Source organism: Capsicum annuum, unplaced genomic scaffold, assembly GCF_002878395.1.
Source record: "Capsicum annuum cultivar UCD-10X-F1 unplaced genomic scaffold, UCD10Xv1.1 ctg83355, whole genome shotgun sequence".
NCBI lineage: Eukaryota > Viridiplantae > Streptophyta > Magnoliopsida > Solanales > Solanaceae > Capsicum > Capsicum annuum.
Genome location: NW_025894220.1, coordinates 1279185 through 1294373, shown reverse-complemented (window position 1 = coordinate 1294373; position 15189 = coordinate 1279185). Strand labels below are relative to the sequence as shown.

At 33.2% G+C, this 15189-nt stretch overlaps 1 long non-coding RNA gene across 1 annotated transcript; it reads left to right on the top strand.

Annotated features, from left to right (window-relative positions):
• The first annotated feature begins 11605 nt into the window (after window positions 1-11605).
• On the top strand, window positions 11606-13393 carry LOC124895646. The gene is made up of 2 exons (XR_007051831.1): window positions 11606-12289; window positions 13355-13393. It is a non-coding gene; the product is annotated as an uncharacterized LOC124895646 (long non-coding RNA).
• The last annotated feature ends 1796 nt before the right edge of the window (window positions 13394-15189 follow it).

The window sequence follows — 15189 nt, the reverse complement described above, 5'->3', positions numbered from 1 at the left end:
TAGTGAATGTACGTATAATACTCTGAGGGTGGGAGTCTTTAAATAGGAGGATTTTGGGGAGTAGTTAGGGCAATTTAGGATTCAAATTTTGAAATATTTTTTTTATTAGGATATTGATCTCCTTCTTCTTCTTTTTTCCTTATAATAAATAAATAAATTATATATAAAATAAATAATAATAATAATAATAATAAAAGAATATTAAATAATTAATTTTTATACTTATGAAAAATAAAAATAAAAATAAAAATAAAATATCTTAAAATGTAACTTTATTCATTTATTTTCAACTAAAACTTATTAAAAATGAAATAAGAGTTAAAATAATATCAGATCAAATATAAATATTTAATACAGAAATATATATTAAATTTGGGAGGATCAAAAATTATGTGTCTACATTGACAAAAGAAATTAGATGTCATTTTTATCTGGCAATGAGCTGAAAATAGTGAAAAAAATAGAGAAGAGTTGTTGGAGAAATTAAAAAGAGAATAAAGCGAAAAATTGATTTGAAAAAGAGGGATGTATATAAAAAGAATCATTAAAGGAATAATAGTCATTTATGCAATTTTTTCATCGTTGAGGGGCTCAAATTTTACCTCTGACGCGCGTCATTTTGAGTGTATTCACGTATTTTGTCAAGTAGGATTGAAGTATATTTTTTTTCAATTTTTATACAGTTAAAAGGTCTACTTGTTCACTGGCAAGGTTAAAGATTATAGTAATAATTTGATGTCAAGTTAAAAATCTTATTTATGTATTATGTCAATATTAAATTAATCATCTCATTTTAAAATATACTCTATTAAAATAAGCATATTTTAAAATTACTTAATTATAGTATGCCCCAATTACTTTTTTCAGGCTTTTTATATAGGTTATGATAAAGGAACTTCAAAATTCAAATTAAACAAATCATACAGTCCCTCATTTCATTTTGGAAAATGAAGTGTATGTACTCTTATCTGCAGTCATAAATTATTACTATTTTTGTTAGGAGCGGATCTACAGTAGTTTTAGGAGATTTTCGGGAACCCCAAAACTTTTCCCGAAACTCTAATTATATTTAAAATATGATTAACATATAATAATCTATTGATAGGATTCCATAGTCAAAGATGGCGTATGGTCCAGTGGCTGTGAAGGAGCCAGTAAAATCCTTTAGGTCCCTGTGACTAGGATTTTTCAAGGACCTAATCTAAATAGGTACAAGAGCTATTAATAGAGGCACAGACTGCACACATGATCCAACTCCCACCGAAGGTGATACAAATCAGTCCACCAAGATGCCAAAACAATTCACAAAACGTGAGAAGAACAAGCAACACAAAGGGATACAAGATGACAAACACAAAAACACGTGGATTTGCAAAATAATAAAAGGATAGATAGTGAGACCAAGATAATTACAAGATTAAAAACCAAGTATATTTCAACATTAACCCCGAATGAATGTAATTATCAAAACCACACTCTTACGGTGACCGTCAAGGTAATCGACTCACCTCAAGATCCACCGTTTTCAAGCAAAGAACAATATTGGCTTTTCCAAACCTTATACTAAGGATGACTTTTCCAAGTCCTAACTAAGACTATACTAAGGTGGTCTACTCTCAAGAAAGGATTTCAAGTGTTTCAATTTGTCATCTTTCATAAACTAACTAGCAAATGAACCAATAGAACCTATTTATAGTCTAACTTATTACATAACAAAATCACCACAATACCCTTAATGAAAAGGGTTGGTCATGGAGTGTTACTTGGACAAGGCTAAGTAACCAAAATGTTATTAATAAAGGCCCAAAACCGTGAGTCCTCAATCTTCAATGCTCCAAGCAATCTCTCACACATGGGATTGCTCTTTGGTGTACTCAAATCGGCCCCTCAATGTAGGATCTCGTTTCCTTAATGTGATCAAAGCTTGATGCCCCACGTACTGACTTCAAATGATGTCATTGAAAGCTAAGGTGGTCATTTGAATCATATCAGAAGGACTAAGAACAAAAGCTGCTAGAGATCTTTACCGTGTCAAGTATGAAACATCTAGTGATCCTGCAATAAAAAAAAAAGGAGATATCAGGTGTAGCATATGTACAAACGTTACATACTAGTAGGCATCGACCAAGGTTTAGGCACATAACATATAATATAGAAATTCAAGATAAATCACATACATATAATGTGATATAGAGTTTAACTCCCTTTGTCTATAGGTCATGTCATCACTTTTAATGTAAGTAACTTTCATTTTTTCCTCAAATACTATCTTTAGATCTCTGACATAGGCTAAATATGAGTTCATTCAACATCACAATCGAATTAGGACTATAAGAATTAACTAGCCAATATTTTCTTGACCTTCACTCATAAAATTATTATTATCATTTTCAATTACCATAGTACATAAAACAACCATGACATATAATTCAAATAGTCAATAACAATGTCAATACTTAAACAAATACACACACAACTATAGTCAACATACAAAACTACTATACAATCAACTCTTTCTTTATTTCATGAAGTCTTGGCAAATATCAAAGTTATACTTCTCATAATGGCTAGAATAGTTATAAGCCAACAAAATCAGTTCACTCCAAAAACCCAAATTCGATAGTAAATTGGAATATCAATTCAACCGTTCACTCAAGGAATCCAACTAAATAATATCATTAGTGATTCGTACAAGGAGTACCACATTGATATTTAGTCTCGCTAAATAGTGTAATTTGACACCTCTTAGCATAAGGTGGCTCTGTCAATGCTTCTAATTTAAACTAAAGATGTGTGTATAGTATCAAAATATTCTTTAATCTTGAGCATTGCCATTTGAGATGTTAGAATAAAAAAAATTATTTACTTAAAACAAAATATTCTTTTTAAATAAATTTAAAAAAAATCATGTGCACTGTTTTAGAGTTTGCAGTCAGTTTTTCACCATTGTTGACTCATAGAAAGAGCTACTATAACTTGAAATAACCTACAATTAGTAAATTGTTCATGTTTTAATTTTCACACATATTATTGGAATATTGTTGTATTTGTTATTGGATCGGGTTGATTCACCTATTTCATCTCACTGTATATTCGTCTGTTGCAGTAGAAAGCTTGGGCCAACCTTGATTTCAGCCATCTAATTTAAGCCCAAATCTAGAAAATCTTTATATATTATTTTATTCCTTTTGTATATCATAGGTAAATCTTTAGTATATATCTCTAATATTTGTACCTTATATAGGAGTGTATCATACCCTATTTAGGGGTGTATCTCTTTGTTATTTTGTAGCTTAATTAGACTTCTACCTTATTTAGAATATTGAAGTCGGTGTAGTGTTACTTTTGTTTAGGTTAATTTCATTATTTTACTTGTATAAATAAGACATTGTACATCAGTTGTATTCATTTAATGATTCAATGATTCACTAATATTTCAATCATTCAATAATTCAATAAATATTCAATATTCATTCATTTTTATTATTGAATCAATCAAGGTCCAATATTCAATTCAATTCCATTATTCTATCAATTCTCTTTTAATACTTCCGCAATCTTTTTCAAAACGTCTTTCAATTTCCAACATGGTATAAGAGCGTGGACAGTATAAGATGTGGGGTCCTACATCGAAAATAATGAATTGGGTGGGTCTGGCTCTGATACCATGATAAAGAAATGGACCTTGAACCTAACTCAACCCCCAAAGTTAGATCATTAGGTGAAGATTTTCTAAACAAAAATAACACTAAACCGACTTCAATATTCTAAATAAGGTAGAAGTCTAATTAAGGTACAAAATAACAAAGAGATACATCCCTAAATAGGGTATGATTCACTCTTAAATAAGGTACAAAATATTAGAGATATATAATAAAGATTTACCTAGATATACAAAAGGAATAAAATAATATATAAAGATTTTCTAGATTTGGACCGAAATTAATATGTTCAGATGGCTGAAATCAAGGCTGGTCTAAGCTTTGTACTGCAACAGACGAATATACATTGAGATGAAACAGGTGAATAAACCCGATCCAATGAATAGATACAACAATATTCCAATACATATATGGTACTGTCATACAACCATCAATCTCTCCCTCTTTTATCTTTCGAAAATGGGAACGTAATTTTCTCTGCAATCATAAATATCTTTTGTCACATACACTGCTTATTTGATTTTTAGAGGAAGTGATGAACTAAAGCGTTTCACGTTCTATATTTCCAATTATATGATATTTATGAAACTCAATACTTTCTATAAATTTGGATAATTCTGTGTCATTCTGTCAAATCTACTTTATGTCCTTTTTTTGTAGCAAATAGGTAGTTTTATATTACATACGCAAAAACTTTACAGGGCTGAAGTTTGTGAACTCCTTATTACAAACTGAGTAGTAGTAGGAGCAGTAGGACTAATATTTACAACCTGAGCTATAGTATAACTATTAGACAAGCTAATAGTATTAACAGTAGGTAGCATTCTCACTCGTCTAAGTACAGGGACTCCATGTTTGTCTACGCACAAAATATCTAGTAAGGATGTTGGAGGTTTTCAAAACAAAGTAATAGAACTCGTAGTAGGATTATCTAACATTATTGCAGTAATAGTAGCATAGGGCATAACAGCTAGTTAGTTCTGTTCCCGATATACTTGACACTGGTGGGGGGTTACCCAGTTCTCTGAGAAGGTATCTGCAATCAGCAAATAAAGAAGCATCATTATAAGCAGGACCAGATATCATGTGCACAAGTTGTTGTGAATCAATATTTACTTCCAAAGGAGTAATATATATTGTTGCGCTAAGCTTAATCCTAGCAGAAGTGCTTGGCCTTCTCCATCTATTGGTTGACCAGAATGACAATAACTTTTAAACCCAGCCACCATTTCCCGTTAGAATTCCTAAACACTTCTCCCAGGGAGCATTGTCCCGAGTTTGGCTTGAAGGAACAATCAGTATTGGGCATAAAATGTGATTGAATAGAAGGGTTTCATTTAACAAACTTAGCGATTCAGGGTCTCTTATGATTTGTGGTACCAGCAAGGAACCAGTATTCTATTGCAAGGTTTTATAACTGAGGACCGGAGGGGCAGCTAGGGGGAGGGGGAGGTTGTTAAGTCAAAGGGTGATTTATTCCTAGATATTTAGTCAGCTGCAATTATGTTTTATCAAATAAGTATTATTTTTTTAGTCGGTGCAAAAAGAATAATGTATATTTATTTTTAAAATAATCTAATTCTGATTTTCTTATTTTACTTTTAATGAGAAGCTTCTATAGTCATATTATGATATATTTTAATTCATAAATTTTAAAAATCCTTTTCTAAATTTTATATCGAGTCTAAATACATCACATAAATTGAAGCAAAAACATATATGTACATCTTAATAAAATAATTCTACCTAATGCCTTTAATTTTGATTATTTTTTTTTTGAGTTCTAGATTCTAAAAGAAAAAGTTATGAGGTTCTTGATAAATTATTTATAAATATTAAATAAATTTTTAAATGCTAATATGCATCAAAGCTATTGAATTTTATCGAATCATAATTGAAATACGAGCTCCATCCTGGAAGTTAATCGTCGCTAGGTTTGAATCGAACAACCTTCATACTGCTGGTATCATTTCTAATTTGTCTGACTCGACAGTTAGATTGAATTTCGTGATAGACTATTAAATTTTGTGATTAATTTCTCGGAACTTTTAAATTGCAGCAATATTTGTCTCTAGCTAGGCTTTCTAAGACATTTAACATTTTTTGAAGAGTTGCATTCCTAGAAGCACGTCAAGATTGCTTTTATATTTAATCTCTGTTTGACCATTTTAGTACGTACTGAGAGTTTCTTGAAAGAAGAAGCAGCTTAAATAATCAAATTTTAAATATTTATTATGAAGAAGATCTCAGGTTCTTGGATGTTAGTGCATATAATAAGCAATTAAAAAAAGGGGCAATATATACTAGGCATGCATGTTGTTTTTGTAATCCACACTTCCAAAGAATAATAATAAGACAGCTCACTTATTCATGGAACCATATGTTTGTCAGATTCATTTGAAAATTGATACTTCACTTAGTCCCAACAAATTTCATCATACTATTTCTTTACTGGCAAACACTTTTACCATCTTTTGTATAATAACACGTTGGAGAGAGTAATTTGCCATTTGAATTCTTCAACTTATATACTGTTTTGTGTGACTTATATTTTAATTTATTTTTTTATTTGGACGACTCTTCTAGTTCGTAATCAAATTAACAGCAAACAATGATCAGTGCATGATGATTTGAATTCAGCTCTGGTAATTATATCGATGGCATTGGCTTATCTTTGAGGTGATTAGGAGGAAGTCGAGAGATTTTCGCTGGTATTGTAATTGTTAGGATTTGTCCTAAATTTCCTACTTCGCCTGATTTTCTACCATAATTTTTTTTTTTTGTCAGACCAACAGATTCTTATTAAACAAAATCCATTACATCAAGTATAGGATATGCTTGCTACATTACGCCTTAAATAACAGAAGAGAAAAGAAAAAACTCTGCATCCCTAATCTATTCCCCCACCTTCTATACAATTCTCTCAACCCAACTTCTATCTTTTCTATCATATCTTCTGTATATCTTATCAACTAATTTCATCTTGCATTCAAACTTTATCTTCCTGCATGTGATTGTGGGACGTGGTACTTTATAGTTTCATAGTGCTTCATTCCTTGCAGACCAAATGTGGTAGATTAATGTTGTTGTTATTGCCCAAACCAGCGCTCGACTCATTTTACCTGGAACCTTTCTTGCAATTCTAGTCCACCAGCCTTGTAATGTCCAGTTTTGCATCCTGATCTGTAGCCAGTGACATATTTCTGTCACACAAGCTTGTAAGAAAGTACAATGAAAGAATAGATAATTAATTGTCTCAGGTTCATTGTTGCATAGAGCGCATGTCTCGTCATCATACAAACCCAACCTCTTTAATCTATCTCTTGTCATCAATCTCTTGTGCATTGCTAGCCAACAAATAAACTAATGTTTCGCAATGCTAGCTTTGCACCACACGGCTCTCCATTCTGGCCATTGAGGCATTTGTGCCCTGAGCCACGTATAACCGCTATGCACTGTATATTTTCCTTCTTGTTTTAGCCATCCATTATTGTTGTATCCAACAACAAATTTTTTCTTCAAACCACAAATTTGTTTCCAGTACCAACATGAGTCTAAAGGGGCTTCATACTGCCACCAATCCTGGCCCTTTATATAAATATGGTTGACCCATTTCACCCACATATTATCTGCTTTACTTGCTACATTCCATATGTGTTTTGTTACTGCAGCATCATTCCAGCTTGCACAGTCTACTACACCTAGCCCACCTTCCTTTTTCGACCTACATACCAGATCCCACGCAATTAGAGGTGTCTTATTAGTGTGCACCATCCCTGTCCATATGTAGTTCCAGCATATATTGTTTACCTGTTTCAACACTTTTCACGGCAGCAAGAACATTGAAGCCCAGTAAGATTGTATGTGCATGAAGACCGAGTTTACTAGTTGTGTTCTCCCTGCATATGACAAATTTTTTGAACCCCTGGTCTTGGATTCTGCAAGTCATTTTGTCCAGAAGCATTTTGTATGAAACTGAATTCTCTTTGATCAGCAATCCATCTCATAATACTTGAAACGTATTCCAGGCACACTACAAACAACAAAGGTGATAATGGGTCCCCTTGTCTGAGCCCTCTCTTTCCTGATATATCCCCATACACCCCTCCATTTATAGTTATTGAGTATCTTGTTGTTTGAACACATGTTATAACCCATCCAATGTATTTCCTAGGGAAGTTTAAAGCATGTAGCATCTCCATCACAAAATTCCATTCAACTGAATCATATGCCTTTTTTAAGTCAATCTTTATAAGGCAGCTGCTTGTGGTATTCTTCCTGTTATAAAGTCTCACCAAATCCTGGCAGATTAAACTATTTTGTACTATAGATCTACTAGCTACAAAACCACTTTGATTCTCAGACACAATCCCTGGTAGCACTTTTTTCAACCTTATACATAACATTTTTGAAATAATCTTGTATAAGGTATTACAACATGATATAGGTCTATAATCTCCTACTGAGTCAGCATTTGCATATTTAGGGATTAGAGTGATAATGGTGGAATTTATACCTCTGAGCATGTCACCTGTTCTGAAAAATTCCAATACCCCTGTTGTGACCTCTTCCCCTATTATGTTCCACGTTTCTTTAAAGAACTGACTGACATATCCATCCCGACCCGACGCTTTATCTCCTCCTATAGCCCATAATGCTTGTTTAACTTCAGCTCTAGTAAATTCCGCAACCAATTCTTGTCGTTGCCTTTCTGTCACTAGCGTCCCAGTTCTCACCAAATTACTATCCACATTGGTTTTATCCTCTGCTGCAGTTCCTAGTAGAGTAGTATAGTAATCAATAAAGGCTTTCACTATACCATCCACCCCTTGCCTGTGGATTCCATCTTTATCGTTTATAGAAAAAATCTTGTTTCCATTTCTTCTTGCCTTAAGTTGTGTGGGAAAAAACTTTGTATTCTGATCTCCCTCCTTTAACCACTGTAATTTACATTTTTGTTGGAGGAAGCTCATATGAGCTTTCCTCTATTTTTTATATTCTAGTGCTGCAGCTGCTTCCTCCGCTATTAAAGTAGTATTTTTTGGGTCCAACTGTAATTTGATTTGGCATTTCATAAGTACCTCCTCTGCTGCTTCAGTCTGTTTTTCCACTTCATGAAATCTTTCTTTATTCAGCTTGCTTAGAACTCCTTTGAGTCTGTGTAGTTTGCTCACTACCTGGAACATCTTCCTGCCTTGCCTTGGTTCCTGCCAGCTATCTTTAACTCTGCCTTGAAATTCAGGTGCTTGACCCTACATATTGTAGTATTTAAACCTTGTTTTCTGGTGGTACGTACCTTCTTCCCATTGCACAATTGTTGGACAGTGATCTGAGAGACCTTCAGTCAGAAATCGTGCTTCACTCGCTGGTAACTTCGTGTGCCATTTATGATTTACTAACACTCTGTTTATTTTACTAACTACTCTTGCTTCCCCTTGCTGTTTATTTGTCCATGTAAAGTACGCCCCTGAGTATTTCAGGTCTAGTAGATTACAGGATTCCATACATTGTTTTAAATCCCTTATCTCGGCAGATGTAACTCTACTACCCATTCTTTCTTCCACATTCAAAATATTATTAAAATCTTCCATGACTACCCAAGGTTTCTGTATAGTGCTATGTAAGATTATGAGATCAGCCCATAATCCTTACCTCACATTACCATCATTCATTCCATACACCATAGATATCTCCATTGCATGACCTGTGCCTTTATGTTCCACTTGACAATGTATGAGTTGCTCTGTAATACGGCTGATATTTAGATTATATATTGTAGGTTTCCAGATAATCCAAATCCTACCACCAGGATGACTATTATAATTTGTGACTAACGACCAATCTTTACATATGTTAAGAGTAGCAGAAATGGCTTTTGCTCTCTTAACTCTTGTTTCTAGGAGGCCAAACATACTGATTTTCATACTGTGCAGAAAAATCTGCAATTCATGTTGTTTATCAGCTTTGTTTAGCCTCCTAGTATTCCAAAGCCCAATTCTATCCGTTCGGCGGTGTAGACACATGATTTTTGCTCTTCCCTCAATTTTAAATATTTATATATTATTTTGATTATTATTTTTATTTTTAATAAAAATAAATAATTAAATAAAATTAACTTCAAGATATTTTATTTTTATTCTAATTTTAAAAATAATATAAAAAATAATAAATAATTTTTCTTTTATAAATTTTTAATAAATAAATAAATAATTTTAATACTATTATATTATATTTATATTTTTCTATTTATAAATTGTTATTATATTTTGTTAAATATAAAATTAATTAATTATTATTATTTCATGTATTTATTTTATTTATTATTATTACTATTATTTTCTATATAAAATAAAACCAAAAAAAATAAGAAGAAGAAAAAAAAATTGAATTTTAAAACTCTTTCTTCTCTGCTAATGAGATTCCCTCCTCAAAAAGTTAACTGCCCCCAACCAAATTCCATTTATTTAAAGGATTCTCTCCCCCAGAACAAACTACGTACTTTTGATATCCATCAAAAATCAGATATTAAAAAAAACATCAGATAAAAAAATTCAAGATAGAAAAACTTCAAAAAATATCATCAGATAAAAAAGAGAAAAAGGTGTCAAATTGAAGTCAAGTTTTTGAGTTCAAATTCGGTGACGATATTCAAGTTTTTCCGCTTTATTTCATAAACAGGTTCTTGTTCGAATTTATGTTATTTACTGTATGATTTTTTATAATAAAGTAAAACATGTTTAAGTTTGTGTTAATGAACTTATTATTTGATATGTAATATTATTTGTTTATTACATTGAATCAAAAAAAATTAGATATAGCAATATATTCATATACATTGATATATGCCTATACCTGTAATTACTGATGCAACTATAAAATTCATTATCCTCACAACTCATTCATATATCTTCACACACAGTAACAAAATATGCACATACACTAATCATCATACGTCATACAGATAATATTCGTTCACACAAATTCAATACTTATGGGAATAAAAATCAGAGAGAAACGGAAATAATAAAAAAAAGAGATATGTCTAGCGAAATGTATCGCCAGAACCATCGTCCCGTCAAGAAAACCAACCACCCATTACCCGCAATTTGTTGGAATCTCTCTGGGAGATGCTACCGGTCGCTATCACGGTGAAACATGCCGAAAATCGTTACACCGATGAGACGATTTCGCCGGCGCCGCTTTCTTCACCGGGATGCCGCACCACTCCCTTTCCCTCTTCCCTTCCCGTCGCTGGAAAATCATCATCCCATCTAAACGAACCCATTTTCGGGTTTATTCCGGCTGATTCTTGTCGGAATCGCCACGCCAGCACCTTCAGATCCTGTCACTGTCTTTTCTTCTCCTTCCTCGCGTCGACCAACCCTCGCTCTCCTTTTCTCTCTCCCGCGCCACCACCGCCCAGATCTGGCCGGAATATCACCGACGAAGCTTCGCGCTGCCACTGCTGATTCCCTCTTTCCTTTACCCACTTTTCGAAGACACCAGTGAAATATCGACGCGCAGGTCAGCCAACAGAGGCTGCCGCTGGCGCTCTCTTCCGTTCTTGGTATCGATTATCCATTTTACATATGTTCGTACCTTGTTATTGAAAGAAGAGAGAGGGAATGATTTTTTCTTTTGGGAAAAGAAAGAAGAAAGAAATAGGGTCCAGGGATTTATGTGTATATATAATTTATTTTATACAGTATAGAGCAAGATTAATATAATATGGATTATTTTATAATTTTTTATTATTATTATATTATATTGTTTTATTTTTGTCATTAATAAGATTTTATTATTATTATATTATGTTTATTTGTCTTTATTAGTAAGATTTTATTATTTTATTATGTTTATTTGTCGTCATTAATAAGATTTCATTATTTTATTATTTTAATTAATTATTTTTAAATAAAATTGCTCTAAATCACTATTAGAATTAGATAGAACTTTTAGTAAGAACGTCTTTAATATTAGATAAATTTTAGACGTGTTTATAATATTTATCTCGATTAAGAATGCGGTGTACGCATCTTTCTGAGACCTTTAAAAATAATTCGAGGATACAATACATCTTCTATTTTGCAGACAATAATAAAGAGTCATTTCCTTTTGATTAGGGATTCAAAAAGGTGACTTGGAACACCATAACTTGATTCTAAGTGGTGACTCTGAAATTAAAATAATCCCTATTCAAAACCGTCACTTTTATTGGAAAACCCCTTTGACCTTGAAGCCTCGAGCGAAAAAAGGGGTGTGACATCTCTGGCGACTCTACTGGGGACAATAAGAATTCAAGCTTTTTATATTAACTTATACTTGCTTAATTATTGTTAATATTGTGTTTGTTGGCCTTATATACTACTTGTCGCTCATTTACTGCTTTGATATTGTTGAACTGTTTTATAAACTATTTTCTCTCGTGTACCCCCTCTGAGTCTCTGAAATAGGATAGAAGGAATGCAGCGTATGCATCCTAACTTTCTTTTGAGATAGCCGGAGTGTCAAGGCACCTAGTGAAGGATTATAGCCACGCATGTTAGGCGGGGTTCGAATCGACAATGAAGGCAGTGTTGCCCTGCTACCGACCAAGTTGTCCCTCCCCAGATCGAGTGTTCACTCGGGTAAGCCAATCTAGACACTAATCCCTATTAGGCTTAAACTTAGAAGAACTGAAAACTCAGAATCTAGTTATCCTTTTTAGGCATCATTTTATTTGCATCATATGCATTTGACTTAGCGAGACTTGGCACTGGGACCGGGTCTGTCTAGGATAGGTGACCTACTTTATAAAGACCAACATGTGCATCCTACGTGCTCTTTGACATTTATTTGGAAGGCTTATTTTATTGTTGACCGACTTTCTAGGCAACTTTCAAATACAAAAAAATTATATTATCCTTAAATTCATTGAATTATTTTTCAAAGGAATTTTATTTTTTTAAAAAAAAAAAAGAAAAATTTTAAATATAGAATAATATACTTTTAGAGTTTTCTTGAACTACGAGAGTCTGATTTTCACTTTTTAGTGGGATACGTAAGATGTCCTATCTGGGATACGACCCTGGTTTTGAAAAATAATAATAATATATTTATTCACAAATTTATAGAAGGATATTTTCGAAAAAATAATAAGAAGAAGAAAAAATGATTATTTTCATGAATATTATTATCTTTATTTTATTTTCCCTTTTTCAAAATTAATTTTAACATAAAAAACATAATAGCCTGAACCTTTAGAGGTCGTGAGCTGAATTTTTATAAAATAATAAAATATGTAAACATATATTTTAACAGTCTTAAACCTTTAGGGATTGTGAGACTAAAAATTTTATACAACTTCATACATAAAATGATCATTCTATTTTTCTTTATTTCTAAATCATTTTATTTTATTTTCGTTCTCTTAAGTGTATTTAGGGAGGTATTGTCTCCAAACACATAGTTAAATTGTCTAGAGGTATTTTATTGTAAAATTTTTGATGGAGTCAATTTAAATAAATGTTTTTCCTAAAAATATTATCAGTCATGTTTTTCTCATTTTGATTTTGATAAAATTGTTCTTTGCAACTAAGTCCGAATAATGGTCGCACTAGGTTTCACAAGTCAAGTTGTAAATTCTTTTCAAATTGATAAATTAAGTTCTGTCTAATTCTAATCATTTATTAATCTTATGTCCCTGTCAATAGGTATAAAATGTCTCCCCCTGTTCGTGGAAAGCGTCCAAAGAGAAAGCGAGATGGGAGTGTACCACTTCAGGTTATGGATTGTACCCCTTTGCAGCTTTGGTTGTGGTGGAACGAAATGGAGACATTCGATTATGATGAGATACATAAGTATTTTGATTTTTTGACGAGTATTATGACAATCAAGCCTGATAGGGAGGTGATTGATGCGTTACTAACCTGCTGGGACCCGAAGAATAATGTGTTTCATTTTTTGGATTTTGAGTTGACTCCTACTGTAGAAGAGATAGCAGCCTATGTTGGATATGGGGATATGAATCGGAAGAAACTTATAGCCTCGAGACTCATTTCGATAAACAAATTCAGCAAACTCATGAATATACGAAACTCAAAAGAAAAATCGATGAAAAAAGGTTGGGTTTCCATGCAGTTTTTGTACGCTAGATACGAAAGGCAAGAGAGGTTCAAAAATTATGGTAAGCAACTCTGTAATAAGGGGAATTTTGAAGCTTGTAAGGTTCACAGACGATTTGCATTCATGGTAGCCTTGTTAGGCACTATGTTCTTCCCAAGGAGAGAATAAAAAATTAACATTCATTTAGCACGAGTGGTAAAGATACTGATTAAGAAAGATTACACTATGGTACCAATGATCTTGGACGATATTTACCGTGCTCTGACCGTTTGTCAGAAAGTAAAGAGTTTTTTCGAGGGATGTAATATTTTGATACAGATGTAAATTGTGGAGCATCTTTACCGATGCCCTATATTGGCAAGGTTTAATCCTGAACAATTTAATCACATCAATGATTATAAAGAAAGGTTAGAGAAATATAAATGCCCAGAAGGAATTAAAGATTGGGATAAGCTTTTTCATTCTTTGACTGCTGATAAAATCACTTGGAATCTACCTTGGTTCCCTTGGAGACAAGTCATACATGGTTCTATCATTCGGGCGTTCTTGTTATTAATGGGTATCAGGGGTATTCAACCATATGTTCCATTGAGAGTTCTACGTCAGCTGGGCAGGCGTCAAATAATTTCTATAACAGAAAATATGACTGAGTTTGTATTTGAGGTTAGACCAGAGATTCCACTTTTGGAGGAATTGGCCTAGCAGATTTGGGAAGTTTGTCGTGTCATGGGGATTAAAACAATGGTGATAGAGTGGGAGAAAGTAGAAGTACATCCAGATTATCATGAATGGTTTGAAGAATAGTTGAGTCCTCTGGTCAGACCGGAAAGAACGGTTAAGGGACCTATAGATCAGGAAGCTGCAATCAGGATAACGATCGAGAGAGCCATGCGAGAACATTATTAGGCGAATCAAGCTTTGAGATCAGAATTAGAGCATGCTAGGGCAAAAATAGATGAACAACAAAGGAAATTTGCTAAAGACAGAGCAAAGTCAGCAGATATTGAGGTTGCACTTTGGGGACAAATCAAGCTTGCTACTACTAGGGGGTCACACGTTGCAAAACTTGTCACATCTCACCGACAACAGTTGCAGGAAGTTAAATAGAACATGCCAGAAGAATTTGATCGAGGGAGATCTCAGTGGATTTGTGAAAGAGGAATATTGCGAGAACAGTTGGAGGTTGCTTCTGCTAATAAACAACTTACAAGAGAGATAGTTGATTTTTGAGATCGATAGGCCTATGAATGGGATCAGGCCTTCAGTTCCCTTCGAGGGAAGGTCTATCATGTAGCATAGGATACTGCCAGAATGGGTTTGGATTATCAGCAATTGGATCGTGAAGACTTTTTGGCACAAGTTTCAGCTTTTGCACAGCATCTCACTACTTCATTAAAGGACATATATTTGAGTTTAGGAGGAC